Here is a 22,820-nt window from a genome sequence, read left to right as displayed (position 1 = left end):
CTCGCAAATTGCGCGAAAAAATCCAACACGTTTCAAAGAGGATCTTGTTGTCGTCTCTACAGACATTTACCTAGTTGTTAACTGTTCACATTCAGATTCTGCGGCGATATGATAACTGCATTTGTGTGCAACGAGTTGTTTTTATTGTAGTTATTATTTATAGCTGAACATCGGCTATTTAGAGGATGATAAATTTAAGACGATTTGAAAATGAATATATTAAACGTTTATTAGAAGATGCAAGGAGGGGGTAGATTGGAGGCGTTGCTTTTGAAAAAATATCTCTTTTTTCCCGTACAGCTCGAAACGTGTGAACCTTTTATAATAAATTCAAATTTTTTTTTACGTTTGTGAGACTCGTTAATAAATTACTTTGATATTTTTTGGGTAAAATTAAAGCAAAAATGTATAATTTTTTGGTAGTCGTCCATTATTTATTTTTTGTTTCTTCGTCGTCGTCGTCCCAAACAAGAGAAACAAACAAATATGGTCTCACACATCACTCAGTAGTAATCGGGTGGGTGTCATCATTTTTGCTACCGCTTTTGATTGATTGTTTCAACCGTGCTAATGAATAATAAAAAATATGAAATTCGATGATGCTCAAAAAAAACATTTAAAATTTATACAAAAACAACCGAGAAATAGATGAGTGATAAAAATTTTTGAAGGTAAAGTCGCGACATGACATAAAAAGGTGAAGGTTGATCTCATCGGATTTTGTGTCGCGACATGTCACATGGGTTCACATGAACTCGTTTATTTTCCGTAAATTTATTTATGTTTTTAAACTATTTTTTTTGCTTTAGGAAGGATGGAACAATTTACGAAATATTATCTCAATTTAAATATATTTTTCTAAATTAATATTATGATAAATTTATATTTTAATTTCAAATTTAATAATATTAATTATTTTATTTCAATTTTATCAATAAAATTGTATTTTTTTAAAATTAAATTAATATATTTTCCATATATTTTATTAATTATATAATAAATTTAATTAATTAGTTTTTAACAATTTTAATTTTTTTAAAAATTTATTAAAAATTTTAATTTATTTTTACTAATTTATTATTAAATTTAAAAAAATTAGCATTTTAAATAAATATTAATTAATACAATAAGACATTATTTAAAAAAAAATAATAATTAAAAAATATTAATTTAATTAAAAAATTAAAGTAAGAAAAATATTTTTTAAAATACATTTATTTGAAATAAAATTAATTAAATAAAAATTAATTCATTAATTCATTATAAAATTTATATTGAACATTTAGTGAGAAATTTTATAACCTGTTATATTAATTATTAAATAAATTAATAAAAAATAAATAAAATAATTCATTAAATGAATGATTAATTTGTTAAATTAATTCTGTTAAAAATTTGAAAATCGATTCTCGCTAATTCAAATTTAAAATTTACTAAAATTCTGACTCAATATTCAAAATTTTAACTTAAATATTTAAAAAAAATATTATTTAGCTTCAAACGAGTTTTTTTTTAAATTTTTGTAAACACAAAGGATCAACCCAATCATCATTATCATCCACAAACAAAAGAAAAGGACCGAACATTTAACCGCTTCAATGATTAATTGTCGTCTAAGTGATTGTTGACGACTTTAGAATGTTTATTTGTTATTTTTTTCTCTACCGCTACAAGTTTCTATTGTTCACTTGTCATCTTCTTGATGATTCGTGATTAAAATAAAATTAATCCTCGGGTTCGTTTCCTGATGCCACAAGTCACAGTCACAAATCTTTTGTCTTATACATATATTTTCACATTCGACCTCCGTTTAAATTGAATTTTCGTAAAGTTGCTCCGCGAAGAAAGGAAAGTCAATTGATTACATTTTTTGTAATGATGAAAATTCCTGAAATACAAACGTTTGTGCGAACATTCCACAGAGTTACTCTTTTTCTTGCTACGAACGCGTTTGTATGACGAAGCAAGTGTAGAGAGAGTGAGGTCGTAGTACAAACGCAGAACGTTATGAGAAGATGAATTGTCCCATTTCGTGTACTATTAATAACATCAATTGAAAACATTACAGTTCAAATGATTATATATTGGTGTAAATCATGCAATTCATTTAATAATAATAAAAAAATAAAAGAAAAATAGAAGATACACATGATGGTTCGCATTGCATTGAATTGGAAACGCTTATTTAATGTGTAAGATATATAAAATACTAACAATATAATAGTAATAATATTATTATTCGTATTATTTTTATTATTATTATTTTACTATTACTTTTAAAAAGCGCGTAAATGTACGGAGAACCGGACTCTCGTCGCTCAACGACGACAACGACGAAGACGAGGAGGCTTTGCTTGGGAACAAATTGAATCGTTTGTTGTAATCTGAAAGGAAAATATTTTTCTATGCCATTTATTTTGAACTTAATTTTAAAAAGTGTGTGTGGATAATGATGCGCACTTGTTATAAATATACCCATTGCGTGAACTACTTTGAACGGTGTGAGAACGGACGACGACAAGAAATGACAAAAAAAAAGTCCGAATAAAAAATTAATAATAATCATTCACTGTAATCGTCTTCCAATCAATTATGTTCTTTTTCCAGCCTGAACTGCTGTTGCTGCTGCTGCGACGATGATATTCTCGAACATTTTTCAACATACACGCCGTCCCATGACACAATAGAAGAATAGAGAGGATGAAAACTCGTTGGAGACTGGAATGTTTCACAAAAGCAAATTTGCATATCAAAAGCTGCTTCGTACAAGACACTAAAAAAATAAAACATTTATTTGACTTAACCTCCTCTTCTATCTCTCTCGCTCGCTCTGTCTCGCTGATGTTGCGGCGTATCATCATAATCGTTCATCAGGTACCTCATTTATGGACATTATAATGCATCAATAGTATATTATTACTGCTATCATCGTTTCAAACAACAAACAAAATGTACAATCGAACCAGCAAATGGCTAGAAGCACAGGTAGCTTTATTGGACATGTGTCTCATTTTAACATTCATTTCAATCAATATCCAATAGAAAACATGATAATTTTTTAGTATACTTTTTTTTTCAACTTCTTTATAGATAAATGCGAGGAGGAAAAATATTTATCCACATTATCATATCGTTTGTTGTTTGTCAGATCGTGTAACAAACATGATTCATTGATTCACAGCAATTCACAACGATTCACAGATTCCGCAGAGATGGCAAAGAGCTAATGTTGTTATTAATAATAATAGCGAAAAATTTATATATATTTATAAATAATGATAATAATAATAAAGAATGCTCATATTTAATACTCAGCGGATTAAAAACTTTTATAAATTTGTCATTTTGAAACAATTTAATATACAGATTCACCTGTTTATTCCATAAAAAAATACTATGAGGCCAAATTAATAATCTAAAATGTTTTTGATTTTCTTAATTTTTGTGAAAATCTCAAGATTCAATACAGCGTTTTTTAATTACGATGCTAAAATATTTTTTAAAAGATAAATAAATAAAAAAATAATAATAATAGATCAAAATTTACGTCAAAACAAATTAAACTAAAAAATTTATACCTTTTAAAATTTAAATAATAATTAATTTAACATAGACGTTAATTGTTTTGTAATAAATAAAAATGTTAAAATTTACTTGCGATTTTTAAAATTAAAAAAATTGAAATTAAAAAAAATAAAATTAAAAATGTTATATGTTATACAAATTATATATTATATTATATACCAAATATATATTATATTAAAATGAACATTTTTTTATATTATTTATTATTAAAATAATTTTTTTAAGTTATTTAGTAATTTTAAAAATAATTGTACAAATATATCAAAAACCTCATAAAATTTATTTTGAAAAAAATACTTGATATTCAATTATAATTCAATCCTTAATATTGTTTAAAAAGTCTTTGAAATCAAAATATTTTTGATTTTTGTATCAGCCTAACTTGTAAAATACACAATTTAGCATTACTACTAATTAAATTATATCTTATCTTTATTAGCTTGTTAAGAAAAAATATATACCTAACATTGATAAAAAATATTGTTTTTACAAAATAAATAAATTTTTTAAATTACTAAGTAGTTGACAATGAACAAAACATATAGTTTTACAAAATATTGATGATCATTTTCATTAAAATATATATAAATTTGTATTTTTTATTGTTATTTTGTTTTAATTTAATCTTATTAATTTAAATTTGAAGCGTTCATTACTTTTGTTTGTATAAATAAATAAATTTTACGAAAATAAATTAATAAATGTCTCAAACGATTTCAGAATAAAATGTTTAAAAATTCATTTTATGCAGTCTATTATTATGATAAAATATATTTTTTGATATATTACCACCAACTCAGCTTTATAATTCGTATACATTAAAGATTTAACAAAAAAAAAATGTTAAGATATAGATATTGTGTTGTACAAGTTAATCAAGCTAACCACTTAATTATGTTAAAACATGTACAAACTACTTTTTTTACGTGTTTAATTCATTTGCTTGCGTTTTAATCCTTATATATATGTTTATATTTATTTTTTCTTATACAAACACACATCCTATATTATAATACATCAAAATGCTAATTGGTTTATTGTTGAAAAATTCAAAATATTTTATTTTCGGATGTGTTTTTACATCGATCGCGAGTCGTCGTCGTTGCGTACAGAAGTGTCTTGTTCGCGTTCTTTTGCTTTTTTTTCTTCTTCTTTGGTACACAAGTAAGCAACATGTAAGAAGGAACCCCTGAAGTGTAAATGAAATTATTCACAAATGTGTTTTAAGTGCTTTCAAAAGCAACACTTTAAAAGTGGCGACAGAGTAATAAACAAAATATAAATCTAAATTTATAGTTTTCCAATAGATAACTTCGTAGAGAGTTTCTTGCGCGTATTGTATTAATATGTTAATTAGATTAGACACTTAATTTTCAAAACAACAAAAAATGTCTTTTTAACACGCTTAACTGTCACAGCGCGCGCGATGAATGGGTTAAAAATTTGTTTCTTTAATGAAAAAAAAAATATTCCTTTTGAAATATTTTTTTTTTTTGTATTTGTGTTAGAAACTGCTTCTAAATTCTTCTAAAAGGTCGCGCACAAAGAAGTCAAGTAAAATATTAACAAAACACACCCATTTATTTAAACCACCGCTTTGTTTGCTACACTTGTCTTCTTCAATTGTTTGACTCTGTGATTAACCGTTCGTTCGTTCATTCATTGCCTAGCGACAAAAGTTCTCGTTACTCGTTACAAAAGGCGTTTGTAATAAAATTTTATTTTATTTTTTTTATGTCAGTCTGTGATTTTATTTGAAATTACCTTTTGGAAAGAGAAAAATTATACCTGGTAACTCCATCAAATAATTTTTGACAGTATAAAAAAATTAAATTTATAGAAATAAATTTTTAAGAATTCTATATTTTTATGTTTTGAGCTTCATTTTTATTTTTTTTTGTTAAAATTATGTTCATTAATAAAATAATTTATTTCAAAAAAAGTATTTTATTAAATATTTTTGCTTATTTAAAAATAATTCAAATTAATAATTAAATTAATAATTATAGAATAATAATAATTAAATAAATAAATGAATAAATAATAAAAAAAATTATAAATAAAATTAATAAAAATAATAAATTAAATTAATAATTTCAAAATTAAAATTAATAAAGTATAATTTTTAAAAAAACGGCATTTTTTTGTTATATGAAGCTTTACTTACGATTTTTTATAATTTTAATTTAATTTTTTAATTAAAAAAAAATATATTGAAATATTAAATTAAAAATTTATTTTAATAAAAAATTTTGAAAATAAATAATTAATTTATTAATAAACTTAAAAAATTAAACTAATAAAAAACAAATTAATTTAATTAATTATTATAAAATAAAATAAAATAAAATAAAAATAAAATAAAATAAAATTATTCCATTATAAAATTAAAATCCAGTGCAAATTACAAAAAATAATAAAGAATAATAAAAAATTAATAAAATTCCCGCAAAGAAAGAAGCACCTCTAATCTCAAATTTATTTAGAACGATAAAAATAAACAACTTCACATGCACAAAATGCGGTCGTGTCCTTCCACGATTAAGGCACGATGGGCATTACCACAATATTTATTCATCGTCGTCATCTTTTGATTTTAATTCTTACTTAATACACGATAAATTTGTTATTAATCTCCAATAAATATCTTTTTAATCAATACCCCTCTACATTAATATCACGTTGACTTTTATTTGGAAGCTTGAATGCTACCGTGCGATAATAGCAAATAAAATAAACAAATATTTGCCTGTGCCGAAGTTGAGTTGAGTTGAAAAAAGTGCCGCACTCATTCATTGATGATTACCAATATAATAATAATAATTTTTATCTCACCATCTAATATTTATTTCTGCATACACCTGTCTACTTACAGAGTTTTGATATTTTTCCACGATTTACAACGCTAAATTAATGGAGTAGATGATGCTGAGGTGCCTTCTATGGAAATTGTAGCTCGAGATCGTATCGCCGCGAGTACGGAGATAAAATTTTTGGATAATTTTAAGTCAATTCAAGTTGGAGATACAGAAAAATGAGGCCTCGTTTGACAGAAATATCAATATTTTTTTGTGTAACTTCTGTTTAAAAAGAGTATATGGGAAATATTTCTGATCTTTATTTGTTCGGAGCATGATACAATATCTTTTGTGTTTGTGCAGCAAGAAAGAGAGAGAATCATGAGATCTTGTCAAACACAATAAAAAATATGGGAAACGAAATAATACATTTAATCATTTATTTACTACTACGAGGTATTTAAGTGGAGAGCAGCAGAAAAGTACTACCGATTATATTTGAAATAATTTTATTTGCTTTCAATTTTGCATTCAAATTGTCATCAATTGAATACGATGAATATAAAATAATAAATTTATATTGTGGACATATTGAATGCGTTTTATTTTGCATTCAATTGCATAGCGAAAGCATGTCGTCGTTGCCAGAGCGCTGTGACTCTATGACTTCTTCTTTTATGGGCGAGACAGCGTCTTGCGTCGCATTGGTGGTCCGGCGTGATAACGTGCTGCCTGGACAATTGCGCGGAACGCACTGTAGATTATCGTCGAAATAAAGACAGTTGCGATATTGCTCGCGGTCGCATTTTCACCCAGTGTACTATTATATGTAAAATAGTATGAAAAAGGAGAAGCAACTACGATAAAATGTTCAACAATACAGAAAACAACAAAAATTAAAATAAGTAATAAATAAAATTGAAAATGCACCGAAAAGTGAACTCCCGTGAGATACGAGAGCCTCGCGCATCGATAAAATAGGCGAACAACATTTTATTGCCTTAACATGAGAGAAGACGCTCTTCAGAAGTTGTGGACACACACCAAGTACCAACAAAACAACAAAAGCTTTTATAAAGTGGATAATTTGCCTCGCACTTGATTTACAATTCAGACCTTTTTTGCACATTCATTCTTTTTACGTTTTTCTTCGCTTGCAACACACGTTAAGTAAGTCATTTTTTCTCCGCGACGATAATAAATATTGAAGAAGCGAATGTGTGTAAGCGATTTGACAAATTACAGCGGTAAATAATTGGGTTACTTTGCCTTTTTAGATTGTTTGGTTAGTTAGGCAGCAGTTGGCAGCGATACAACTTTCATTTCAAAAAACATACGTCGTTCGTCGCTAATCCAGTTTATTATTAGTTTATAAGATAGCATTTACGACGTTGCCACTATTTTTTGTATATAAATGGTTGTGGATTACAAAAGGTCATGAAAGATCAAATAATTCGCATAATGTCCTGGTTTAACTAGTTCAACGCGAAGATAGGCAGTCGCAAATTGTGGCATTAGTGGATCAAAAGGCGAAAAGAAGATTTAGATTTTGAATTTTAGATATTAGTTGGAAAAAGATTTTATGAATGAAGTTTAGGTTAAGAAGGAAATTTTAATTTAAATATTTTATTAAAGATATTTATTTATTTTAAATTTAAATTTATTTTATATTTTTTAAAATTATTAATTTAATTTTTTTCTTTTTTAATATTTTTTCTTAATTTAAATTTTTCTTGAGTATTTGTCAAAATTTTGAACTTATTTATGTTCAAAAAATTAAACATTTTATATTTTTTTTTTTTTATTTAATTTAAAATTAATTAAAATTAAATTAATTTAAAAAAAATTCGTTTATTTAAAGTATTTATTATGTTTAAAAAATTTAATTATTTTTAAAAATTTATTTAATTATTTTTTTAAAAAATTTTATTCAAAAAAGAGTTTTTAATTATTTTAACAATTTTATTATTTTTAAAATTTAATTTTGTAATTATTAAAAATTAATTATTACAAGTTTTTTTTTAAAATAGTTAAATTTAATAAAAATTAATAAAATTAAAAATTAATATTATAAAATTATTATGAAAAATTATTTTTTATTTTTAAAAATTAAAAAAAAATAAATTTAAAAAAAATTAAAATTTATTTTTTACTTATTTTAAAAAATATTAAAATTAAAATTTATAATTTTTTATTGATATAATTTAAAAATAAATTTAAAATTGACAAAATTATTTAATTTAATATAAAATTAAAAATAAAAAAAAATAATTATTTAATAAATAAATATTAATAATAAAATTTTTAAGTTATTAAAAATTAATAATTAATTAAAATAATTAAATTAATTAAATTATTAATTTTCTAAAAAGTAATTCATTCAATAATTTCATTAAATTTATTTTTTAAATATTAAAATTGAATATTTTAAAGATTTCTAAAAAAAAATATGAATCACAAAAATTTTTTATTTACTCAAAACTCATGTTTACATAAAAATTTAACAATTTTCTGCGAACAAAACATCATCAATAAGTCAAGCACTTTACTTTCAACGAAAATCGCTTTTTTGTAAATTAAATAATAATAAAAAGTTCAATTTCCAAACAAATCCAAATAAATATACAAATAAATGGCAACGTCGTCGTAAAAAAAACCGTTCGTGTTAAACACCATTAATATGAAAAATTAAGAAGATGAACGCAGAAACACTCTTCTTTTTTTTTTAGTGGACACTATTAACCGATGACCCCATGAGTGATCTCATGTGAATCATAAAACTACCAAGCCCAGATTATTTACAATCGCACATAAAGCACCATCATCAATATCTCCGTACAGACACGGAGTGAAAAAAAAAACATTTTATGAACATTTAACAGACTGTTGTTGTTGTTGCTGAACACGACACATGCAGCCTTTCAACTTTTCTCGTCGTCTTGTGTAAAATTATATTCTAATGAACTAGTTCAGAGGTGATCTCATCAACATCGTGGTATGTATAATGAAGATAAAGGAAAAAAATGCCGCGTCTTCTTTTTTCCCTCCGAAATATAATGTGCTCCTATTCTTCGGCTAAATTTTATTCAATATTTATTTCTATCACATATGTGAATAAAATTTAATAAAAAAACAGACAATCAAATATCACAAGTAATAAAGAGAGTTACACAACAACACGCATTCACTCCATTCAGTCGTTCGTCACATCGCATCGACGTTCAATTAAAAATATTTATTTATTGAAGCTCCACTTGCGCGCGCGGTTATGTGTGTAAATGTAAAGTGTGAAGAAGACGGATAAAGAAATGAATGCGTGATGATATTTTATTGGATTAAATAAACGCTTTTTTTGTGTTGCTACAATGAAGAAAAAAATCTTTTAACACATTTTTAACGCGTGTACTTATAATCAGGCTTATTTATTATGATTTCTCGTGTTTGTTCGATAAATTCTTTTCACATCCAAGTGTTAGATTGAATTCATTTAATTTTTATTTTATTTTTTTTTTCGTCTTGTGTGCAAAAAATATATTGAACTAGAAATCCGTTATGACATCCAATAAACATTTATAAATCAGTTCACAAAGAAATGACCCCAAAATTCTTTATAATCTGCTCGAACAACGAAAAAATTTACATAAAATCACATTTTTCTCTCTCTCTCGCTCCGCATCTTTTGTTATTGTCGCCAAAATAATATCTCAAGTCAATAAAATATACTAAAAAAAAAATTATAATAAAAAATATAAACAAGGTTGGGCAACATTTTTATTATCAGTATCATTCACATTTTCACGGAATATTCAACAATAAATGCAACACACTCAAAATAAATGTTCAGGAATACAATAAAAATTGCTCCACAATCCATAAACAAGTATCAGATTCTTTTCTTTTTTTTTTTGTTGGATTCAAACAAATTGTTCATAAATAAAAACGGTTTATAATTATTTGTATTTATTTTCGTGTTCTGAACACGATGAGGTCCAATTCTTTCGTTCGCCATGCGATTTTTTGGAGACACGCGGTCATAAGGTGAAATAAGATATTTTTTTGGGATTATGTCGCATTGTTGTGTGGCTTCGATGTCATGCAAAAAAAATATTATTTTTATAAGGCCTATGCAATAGTCGAAAATTTTGTAGATTTTATATATTTTCGAAAAAATGAATTTCGAGCAGTATTGAAAAAATAAAATTTTCTATCAAATATAGGTTTTATAATATTTTTGTGAATAAGTTATGAAATTAAAAAATATGATTTTTTCTTTCAAAAAAAATAAAATAATATTAATTAATAAATGAAAAATTTAAAGAAAATTAATTTAAATTAACTAATTAATTAAACTTGATTGTAAATTAATTAAATATTATTTTAAATTAAATTAAATAAATAAATAAAAATTAAAATAAATTAAAATATTAAATTAAATAAAATTTTTAAATAAATTTTTTAAAAAAAATTTTTTTTTAAAAAATAATTTTCATAAATACTAATTTTTAATACTTTTAAATTTAATTTTATTAAAAAATTGAATTTTAATTAAACCATTAAACAAACAATTATTTTTAAATTAATTTTTGTAGAATTTATTGCAATTTTTTTTAGTAAATTAAAGAATGACTTTTAAAGTTATTTTAAAACAAATTTTAATTTTTTGTAAATAATTGTTTTAAAATTTTACCAAAAATCGAAAAATTTCTTCAAATATTAATTGAAGCTTTTTAAGTTTAAATTTCACAAAAATAAAAAAATATTAAAAATTAAATTTAAAACATTTTCTAAAATTGTATCAGCCTAATATTTTTTTTTAAATTAATAAAAATATTTACAAATCTACTTATTTATAAGTTTTTCAGTTATGAAGTCATTTTTAAAAGATCAAGATCATTTCCTGCGTTGTTAGACGGGGATTAGCTGATTCAACTGCTGAAATTTTCGGTGACCACCAAGTAGATCCATTTCATCGACATTATTGGTAAGTTCGAACCATGATGACATTTCTAAAATAAAAATTTAAAAAAAGAAAAAAATTAATCGATGACACTTTCTAGAAATTTCACTGGAAGTCTCTTGATGATTTGAAGAAAAAAAAAATCTGTATCAAGTGGTTCGTCGTCAATAATCAAGGCAAGTGCTGATGTAGAGGTGATCGGAATTTCAAATATGTGTTCACTCACTCACAAATGTATTGTGCGGAGCCGATATGTGACATCCATAGCGACTACTTGAATGAGTTTTAATACAACACAAAAAAAAATAATAATAATTTTTTCTCGCTATATTTATTCAATGAGACGATGATTATTACGATTTACTACGATTTTTCAGTGTCTAGTTGTTAATGTGATGTGCGCGACACCGTACGACGATGACTCTATGGATTGCACTTGATATTGCTAAATCCGGATCAAATACCATTATATAGCAATAATATTTATTATAGTCCAAGTTAAGAGATGAGGCAAGTGCAATTAAATTAAAATGTTTACTTTTATGAATCTGTTTTCGTTTCCAACTACTTTGCATTGTGCCTTACAACTGCTACAACAACAATAACAGAAATTATATTGGATCACGGGTAATGGGACCTCCATCGTAGCGCAGCAGCAATTGGTGTTGAAATAATCGAGTTTACCGTTTTATTCGCATATTTTTTACGTAAATCCATCGATATATTTGAATATTGACAATTTTTGTGGCGAGTTCCTTTATTCAACAGTCAATATTTATTTCCTTAATTGGAACAATAGTGTACGGATCGGCCATATAATGTTGTTGTTTATTACTGCAATCGAACAAAGAATACAAAAAAAAAATGTAAAATTGAAAAGTATAAAAAATATTACTCACATTAAATTGGTGGTGATACATAAAAATATGAATCGTTGTCGTCAGTAACGACGTTCCCGGAGTATAAAAAAGTCATATATTTTAACACAAAATTTTTTTAATACCTTAACGCGCGTGCAACCATAATAATAATAAACGGCATTTCAACACATAAATTGAATCTTCATTAAATATCGATAAATTTTGAAGGCGTGAAACATAAATCTAATCGAAATATTCGTTTACCTTTCCTCTGCCTGCCTGCGCCATCCACTATCGTTGTCATACCATCAATGCGCTGTTGCTGCCGTTGAATAAAAATTTGTTTTAATAAACACCTACTATCTATTAATTAGACTATATTCAGATTATAAATACAAACGAGCGTACAAACGACGACATCAACATTGTATCTCTCTTCACGAATATCGATTTAAATGACGAGATATGATACGGTATGCACATGAAAGGCAGTTAAAGCTTAGTTTTTGTTTTTTTTTATGTGGAAGTTTCAAGTAGTGAGAAGAAAAAAATGAACACTAATAGGCGATTGGTTAATTTTTTATGGAATTTGGATGAGCAATTTAGAGTTTTTTTTACGTGTATTTACAACGCAAGACAAAACAAGACAAGACATGGTCGTTTTTCCTTGCTTCTTGATGTCATTTCTTCGATTAGGCAGGAACAATGAGCTTATTGTTTTAATTGGAAAAAGAAAAATTCCAAATTCCTTGGATAGTCTGAAAAATTAGTTACTTACTGAATTTTTATAATTTTTGATTTTTTTGATTGTTTTGAATAATTTTAATGATTTTTCATTAATTATTCATTATTAATTATTATTATTTTATAATTATTTAAATAATTTTTTGAATAAAAATATTTTTCAAAAAATTTATCAAGCTTTTATCGATAAAATTAAATTAATATTAAAAATAATACATTTTAATTATTTTAAACTATATAAAAATAAAATCATATAGAAAATTTTAAATTTACTTTTGTAAAATTAATTGAATTATAAAATTAAAAAAAAAATTATAAAATTTTATTATGTACTTTTAAAATTTAATAATTTTTTTGTTTTTTATTCTGAATATTTTTATAATTTTACCTCAATAAATTTTTATTTTTATAAATTTATTTTTATTTAAAAAAATATTTTTTGGAAAATTTATTTTTTCTTTTAATTTTGGGAATTCATTAAAATAAAATTAAAAAAAAATTAATAAATTTAAAAATTTAATCTAAAAACGTTAAAAAATTACATTATTTATTTTTTTATTTACCCCCTTCCCCCTCGAGAAAATCCTCATGGAATTTTAAATTTATTCGCCTTAATTTACAATTAAATTATTAATTATTTTTAATTAAATATTTTTTATTTGCTAAAAAATTATAATTTCATTTGAATAACTTTAATTTTTTCAAAATTTTATTAAAAAAAAAAATTAATATTAAAAATAAATAAATATTAAATTAAAAAATTTTGAAAAATAAACTGAATTTTTGAAATTTATTTTGTAAAATTAATTAAATTATAAAATCTTTAAAACAATTATATAATTTTATTACTTTTAAAATTAAAATAAATTTATATTTTTTATTCTGAATATTTTAAAATTTTACCTTTTAATTAATTATTTTTATATTAAAATTTGCATTATTAATTTGGAGCTTAAAGATAATAATTAAAAAAAAAAAAAGTTTCAAATTCTGCAATATTTTCGTATCTTTTAGAAGAATATTTTTTTTCAACTTTTTTTGATATAAATGTTTAACTTTTTTTTTTAAAAATATTAAATTAATTAAAATTAATAATTATTAATTAAAAATCGCGCTCCTGCCTAATCATAAATGCAAGAACTCTTTGAACTTTACATTAAAACCGACGGAAATTTTCAAAGGCATTTGTAATATTTACATTAATTGATTATCTTTTTTTTTAGACACAGCAGAGAGAAAGAGGGAGAGAAAACTACGAGAAACACGGAGTATATATGATAAAATAATAATGCAAGAATGTGTCGTGTATTGACCTATAACTTTCGAAGCGAGATAAATATAAACTGGCCCGTGACATTTTTCTAATGAACTAAAATGAGATTTCTAATCAAGATTCTTTGCATCTGTTTGGTACAAAAAAAAAAAGTAAAAAAAAAAACGTTTAAACGTTAAATTAAGTCCATTATATGCGTATCATTAAGAGATATTTTGATCAGAGCGCGGCGATAATTACAAGAAGAATCTTACGCGCGGAGATCATTAACACTGCGCGCTGCAAAATAAAAAATAATAATCGAAAAATTCATAAAGAACAATAAAATAATGTTGTTTGTGATGCCAAATTGATGATATTATGTTACTTTGCCAATTACTCGGGGAGTCTTCATTGCGTTTTGAATAATCTGATTTTATGAACTGATCATATCTGTATCAGGTTTTGTGCCAATCGTCGCTACATTGTATGCATATGGGACCATTAAGAATAGCAAAGAATCGTTTATTTTTATCCCTTTGGTGCATTTTAATTTAAACTTGTTGCACAAAATATTAATTAAAACTTATAACTCTGCAGTCATCAACATTAAAGAGCGAAGTTTAAATTAATCTGGGAGTAATACTGGCTTGTAATGTGACGTGAGCAGCACATAATTCACGATAGTTTAGTAGCGTCATTTCAAAATCAATATGACAGCAGCAGCGGATGGACAGCAGCAGCAGCAGCAACAATCCGAAGAATGTTGTCATCTTCTCTTCTCTTCTCGTCGGTCGGGTTGTTGGCAAAATAATTGTAATGATGGAAAAGTAAGTAACAAAAAATATCATAATAATAATTTTCTTGTTTTAATCTCCACGCTATGCCTGTGTCCATATAACACACGCATTTATCTTTAACTGATTCTTCTAGTTTGCAAAATTGAACGACAAAAAAAGATAATAATAACTTTTAATAATAATAATATTAATACGATATAATATAATATTGAGAACTGCGTGAAACTAAAACTGATACGGAACCTTACAACGATCATCTTCGCATATTTATTATATTTAAATGCCAACTTACAGCCTGCATGCCATATAAAATGGTAACTAGATGAAATATACATGAATACCAGAGCGACCGGAGATCATCGCATTTACCATAATAATCATAAAAGAAGAAATGGTTCTGTGATGACCACGAATAAAAATTATTTATTCAAGTATTTTCAAACAAATTTATTGATTTTAATTTTTTTTTGTATATTTTATAAATTTTTTATCAACATCGATAAATATAAATAAATTATTTTAACACTACTGAAAAGGTTATGACACTTTTTTACTTTATTATCTATCGACTTTCATATATTTCTTGGCTGGCATGCTTTTGCTTTAATTTATTTTTTCAAATGTCAAATTTTTCACATATATTATCCGAGTAACGTACGCCGCGATAGTTATGTTTGTTTATGCATATATTAATAAATATGAAGAATTTTTTTTTTCGTGTACTAATTTGAATATCAGAGCTCTTTTAATGTGAGATGTGAGTCATGATGATAAAAAAAAATTTAATCGCAAGAAACTCCATTTTAGGATCCACAAAAGAAATTCTTTCTCTTTTTTCTTCGTAAAATGTAATTTGTTGGACAAGTTAATTTAATTGCCACCTGCTGGCCTCATTTTTCAAGACTTCAGATCACAAGATTAGCCTTTTTAACATTATTTTTAGGTGTTTTCTCCTGAAAAAAAAAATTAAAATAAATCTGTAACATTATTTAAATATTATTTAGATCGATTATTGACTTATGACTCAAACCTCGGAATGTGAATGCTACAACAAAACAACGTGAAATATTATGGACATCACTTATTTGAATATATATAAAAATTTTAACATATTACACATTTTTTTTTATAATACACGTTCGGTGCGAGCTGTGAAGAAGGAAGACAGTAGAGATCCATTAATTAGGAATGAAATAGTATCATAATTAAGTTAAATAAAATACGAGGTGAATTTTCGAAATCCATATATTTAATTATCATACGGTCATCGTTTCACGAGTGTGATCGAGTGTGAGGAATATTGATGAGTGTTTTTTATTATCTTCTTTTATTATTATAGATGTTTTTTCGTTCGTTTTGTATATTTAAAAAATTATCGCAATCTTAACTATTTTTATTAATGATTTTAATTATAATCAATAATCACGCATCACTTTTAGAGTCTTTTCGGATGATAATGTGTAGAAATTTTCGTGTTTCTTAATGATGAACTGACAAATAACAATAAAAAACTGGAAAAATACCAAGTTGAGACACAGAGTTAATAAGACAATGCCGGAGAACAATCATTTTTTATTGTTATCTTTTTATTATTTTTTTTTGTTCGTTGTTTAGCATTATCGCACCAAAGTGTGAAATATACGCAGATAAAAAAATAAAAGAAATGAAATAGAAAAGACAAAAAAAAATCGAACATTAATGTTTATTATAAAATTAAGCATACAAATAGTTAAATTATTCAGTATTAATGATAACAAGATGCTTTTAATATTAATCTAATGATAATAAAAATCATACAAAAAAACGAATTAATGTTGGTTGGAAGTTAATATTAATCGAATATTCGTACAAAAATTCGAATTAAATTTAGAACAATATTTATACGACATTAAAAATAATATTTCCCATTATTAATAACAACTGTAATAACTTAACGATAATGAATAGTTACGATAATATGAAAAAGGCTAATCTAGTTATGATATTTGATTCCATCAAAATTTATTAAAATATTTAAGTCAAGGATATTCGAAATATTAAAAATTAAGAAAAAAATATTTATAAATTTATCATAAATATATATGATAAAAATAATTAAAAATTTTAATTATTTAATTAAAAATAATTTTTCAAAAATGTTAAATAATTCTAAAAAACATAAATAAAGGTTAAAATTTTGTTTGATGAAATATGTTAAAACATTGAGCAAAATTTTGATTTATAAAAAATATTATTTGGATATTTTTACAAGCAATTTAATAAAATTATTTAATATATTTTTTTGATAATATAAAAGCACAAAAACAAAAAATTAAAGAATATTTAAAAATATGTAATTTTAAAATATTTTAATAAAAAATATTCATATTTTCTTAACTTTCAACTTAAAAAATACCTTCATAAATGTTTCATTGTTTTGTTTTGAATTTAAAAAATACATTATTTATTTTAAAAAAATTATTTATATTTTTAAAATTCTTAATTTCATTAAAATTTAATTAAACTTTTATACTTTTTTTTTAATTTAAAAAATAATTATTTAGGTAATAATTTTTTTAAAAGTTTTTTGAATCATAAAATTATTAATTTATAAAAATTTAATTAAACTTGTTTATTTTTTTAAATTATTAAATTTTATTTAAAAAACGATTTGCTTTAGTTTTAATTTCAATTTTAAATTTAACATCATAAATAAATAAAAATCACAAAACTAGCATACAAAATCAAAAATTGTACCGTCCTCATAATTTTTCAATGACTGATAAGAAGCACATGGAAATAACATTTAAACAGCAGGTTTACTACGAAATTTATTATATTGAATATCGATTCGATTTTTTTTTTCGTTTTCATTGCATATATTGTCTCAAAGGTTGTCACCGGGCAATAACACAGCATTCTTTAATCTATTTCTTTCACTTTTCTTTAATTTGCTTTCGAGGAGACTTCCCATTCGTTGTAGGTAGGGTACATTGAAAAGTGATATTTAAATCACTAACAAGAATCTTTCTGAAAAATAATCTGATTCATATTAATATCATAATATTTGATACGATTTTTTTTTGTTTTGTTTCCTTTATTTTTCTCTCACTGACTCGATAAAATTTTGAAGAAGACGACAAAAAAATAAATTTTTAAATATTTATCAAATAAAGTAAAAGAAAACAAGCCTAATTTGCATATGAAGTCACACGGACTGTCATTCGTATATCATCCCCAATAAAGAAAAAAAAGCAGTTCCAGATCTATCTCATATAACATTTCGGATAAAAAATATATTTTATCACCAGTTTCATTTTATATTATTATTATAAATTAGATGACAGCAGTGACATTTAACCTTTTTCTTTATTATATATTTTTTTGTTTAAATTTTTTTTAAATATTTAAGTTGAATCATCAAAAAATAGTTTTATAGCTAAAAAAAAATAGGGTGACACTGTCAAACAAAAGAATGTAAATTAGAAACAAAAACTAACGAACTTTTCGAGCAACCTTCTAATCTAATGAATTTTTAGCGGCGTAAATCTCGAGTGAATGATTGCCGATCATTTAAAAAACTTCTAAAAATCACACAAAATGATGTCACCTGTAACAAACGAGCAGCATTTAATTAATTGCCGCACTATTCTAATTTGAAAGGATGCTTATATTATCTCGTTATTATTATCTTTTGTGGTGTTAATGTACATCCGCATGTAAAACCGAGACAATAATAAATGTTGACATTATATATGAGAAAAAAAATATTAAAAGATCGAACTTTCCTTTTGTTTCGTATTGCATACACCGAGATTTTGTATTGAATTGCCCCACTTTTAATGAATAATGGGTTCACTACTCATCATCATCATCATCATCTTCGTCGTTTTTCTGCACATCTTTTTTTTTATCGTCTTTTTCACTCTCGGACTTGACACACAATATCACAATATTATAAAAAAAAAACATCAAAGTGCGCGGTGCAACAGTTCACAATATTAAAAGGCAATAAACTTGCGCTACACACAGCTTATAATAATAATAATAGACAAGGAGCACATAATATGATTGCCATTATTATAATGCGTCGCACATCTTCACTTCATATCAAACATAATTCTTTATCGAGTGTGTCTCTCTTCGTGATATTCGCGGTCACTTGCGTCGTTTCTTCTTCTTCGTCAGGCACAAAATTAAACACTTGTCAATAATAATAACAATAATTATTATTGAAACAGGTGAAAGCGCGCCGAGAGAAAGATGCGACATAGCGAACTTTTGATACTTTTTGTGGCATGTCATACAATAACTTGTCTAATCAATATTTTTCTACGCATCAAATTGTTGTCCTCATAATTAACGTCAACGCGTAACCTGAGATGAATTTTAAACCAATTTCTCTTTGTGATTTTTTTTTCAAAAGTCATTATTTTACACTTCTATTAAATAAATAAAATAATGAAAAAAAAAATGTTTTGAAAAAAAAATAACTATCTAGGCATGAACATAACACAATATTTGACCTTTCGAGGTGATTTATTAAAATTAAAATATTTGGATGCCATATACACAACATGACACACATCATCTAACCTAAGCGGTAAGTACAAGTTTCGAAATTTATGCTCATATGAATTAATGGGATGTTCAGAAAATATGAGCAAGGTGCATCATCATGTGGTGAATAGACGAAAGATTGAAGAAAAAAAAAATAATAATAAAAATAACTGTTTTGTGTCCCTTACGGTTAAGACATGTGTGACCATTGTTAAACAAATCAATGTAATAATATTAATAATAATAAGATGAATAAAATATATACATACCATCGCTAGTCGACATCCGCGTCGTCGTTGGTCGCTGCTGCTGCATCTTCTCCGCTGCTTTGGCATAGATAAAATAATGGCAAGGTAATTGTTTTTTCTTTTCAATATATATTTTTTTTTGCTTGTCTCTTATGAATTCCCATATTGAACCACCGACAGAAATTCCTTCCTCATTTAATACTAATCATCAATTTTGTCTGCATAAAATGGCATAAATAATCGATAGACATGAACATGATGAGATCTGTTGGCTTTCTTCGCGCTATCATGCTGCAGCTCAAGAGCATTTGTATAATAAAAAAAGGACCCAACACATGACGATAAAACAATAATTGTTTCCAGACTTGCAACGGTACAATGTGTCTGAATTGTAATACTTTCCGAACAACAGGTAAGGTATTGAGGCAAGGAAATGTTGTGATGCGCGCGAATGACAAATATCTTCTAAACACTTATCTCGATGAACTTTGTCTGTGGAAAAGGTCGTGGCAATCAAAAAATTCAAGGGAAATAACAATAAGAACGACGCTCAAGTTATGTGGCTAGATACGATGTACATAGGGCAAAATATGTGAAGGAACATGTGAAGGTACCGTAAACCGTTGCAAAATGTAATCAGACAAACATCTCGCTTTAGAATATCTGTCATAGAAGAAAGATAAATAATTTTCCATTTATTGGTATGGCACGCTGGCAGTGGATTATTGGAAATGTGAGTAGTGCAAAGATTTTGTGTTCTTGTCCAATTAAATTTTTTTCCCGTTTAATTCTCGGATTTTAGGTTTTGTAAGTAAAGTTTATAAAATCAATCTAAATTTAAGAAAATGAAGCTCAAGGGAGTCTAAAGCTATCATAAAGACGAGTAAAGAATCTTTTGAAGTCTTAGAAAACGTTTCGCAAAAAGAAAGGATCAAGGTAATTATGATTATAAATTGGATTCAAAACATAACCGAACGACGGAACTCGAAACAAAACTTCAAAGAACAACCAATGAAGCAGAGGGTTGGCATTCACGGTTTCAAACACTTATCAACACACACCATTCAGGAATATGGAAGTTTTTTGAGCACTTGAAGAAGGATCACAGGCAAAATGAAATTATGATGATTCAATTGTCTTTCGGACACAAACGTGTTCGATATCCAATTAAAGGCAACTATGGATCAAATCAAATTCAAATTGAGCAAATTGTTCGCAATTATTAAAATTACAAAAATGGAAGCAATGTGGGGCAATACCTCAAAGCAATTTCATATAAAATAAAACTCCAACATGAAAACGCACCCGAAATCGAAGAATAAATTAAATAATTATTGAGTTGTGATAATTATTGTTCTATTTTCACTTATTTTGTTTTCTTGTTGTGAGTTAAGATAATTATTGAATAACAAAAAAATTTTTTTTCAATCCGCAGAGAAATCCTTCTGTAGGATGAAAGAGGACCTAAAACTAAACAATTTTCTCCTCTACAGTATAGGTCTAAGGCTTAGAGTTTTTTTTCTACAGTCCCTTGAAGTTTGTATGAGATTTTTCATATAAAAATCTGTTTCTTCTATAAAAACCCACGAAAACTCGTTATAACTGTAAAGTGTTATTCATGTTTAAAAAGAAGAGAAAAAATGCTACACAATGCAAGCAATTTGACTCAATTTTAGAAAAATTTTGAGGTACTTTTAGTTCAAAATATGCAAATTTTCGTCATTTTTGAAGGTTTTTGGCCAAAATATTTCGAAAAATCAAAAATCTAAATATACCATTAGAAAGCTGAGAAAATTTCATTAATAATACTCTTGGGTGAAAATAAGCTATGTGTTGAAAAAACGCTCGAAATTTCGAAAAAAGTGAATTTGTTGTTTTTTTCGTAAGTCGCTCTCATTTAAAATACATTGAAACTTCAGGGGGATGTAGAGAAAAAACTCTAAGCCTTAACCCTATACTGTAGAGGAAAAAATTGTTTAGTTTTAGGTCCTCTTTCATCCTACAGAAGGATTTCTCTGCGGATTGAAAAAATTTTTTTTGTTATTGAGTGTTATTGTTGTTTTTTCACTTTTTTGGAACCAGTGGAAAAACAAAGCATCGACTGTTACGTGCTTAACGGTTTAACGGCAAAAAAATTAAATCATAGGAAACTGGGTTAAAACAGTTTTCCTAAAATATAAAAAAAAAATAATCATTATGCCCTGAACCTTCAAGAAGAAAACATCGAAAACAAAAATAGTCCAAATTAGCCTCATACAACTTGCCTTCTACAGGTAAAAAATATTCAATTCAAAAATAAAAAGCCTTCTAAACAATCGACATCTTTTCATAAAGGACGTATTTGCTAAAGGAAACCTAAAAACAGTTCTTATACAGTCACTTGCAGTCATAAAACTGATAGAAGCTACTAAAGTCTTTGGGATTTTCTCAAACTAATCAGGAGCGTTTGTAATTACAATTTGACTCAAGGTAGTTATTTCTCAAATTATCAGTAATTCAGTTTGTTTAGATTTTGTCGCTCATATATTCTTGAAAATTTGGAAATTGATATAAAACAAATTCATATAATTTTACATAAGTAAACTTAAGCAGTAATGAAAACCAACGAAACAGAAATAGCTTTTAAAAAAACTTCTAATTAAGATTATATTCCGTTAAAGTGTCAAAAGTAGAAACCAAATGGTAGTTTTCTTAATCAACTGGTCTCAAATTTGTTAGAAAATTCGAAGTAATTTTTGTATGTCATTAAAAAAATTTTAATTGGTTTAAACTCTCAATCGTCTTAAATATTTATTATATTTTTAAAGAACTTAAATTCATGTTTGCATGAGAAATACTCGAGTTTTACATATCCGTCTTTAGAATCCCTTCAGAACGTGCAAAAAACCTTCCTCTTCGACTACTTTGGTAAATGTAATAGAGAATTAAACGGTCATTTAGTATTGCCTTAATCGGTCATTTCGTGGTGCAACACGAAGGTTAGTGAAGTGATTAAAAATTTTTCTTTCTAATATTTAGTTGCAGCAAAAATTTCTCA

This window comes from Culicoides brevitarsis, chromosome 1 (assembly GCF_036172545.1).
Source record: "Culicoides brevitarsis isolate CSIRO-B50_1 chromosome 1, AGI_CSIRO_Cbre_v1, whole genome shotgun sequence".
Classification (NCBI taxonomy): Eukaryota; Metazoa; Arthropoda; class Insecta; order Diptera; family Ceratopogonidae; genus Culicoides; species Culicoides brevitarsis.
This window is presented reverse-complemented; position numbering follows the sequence as displayed.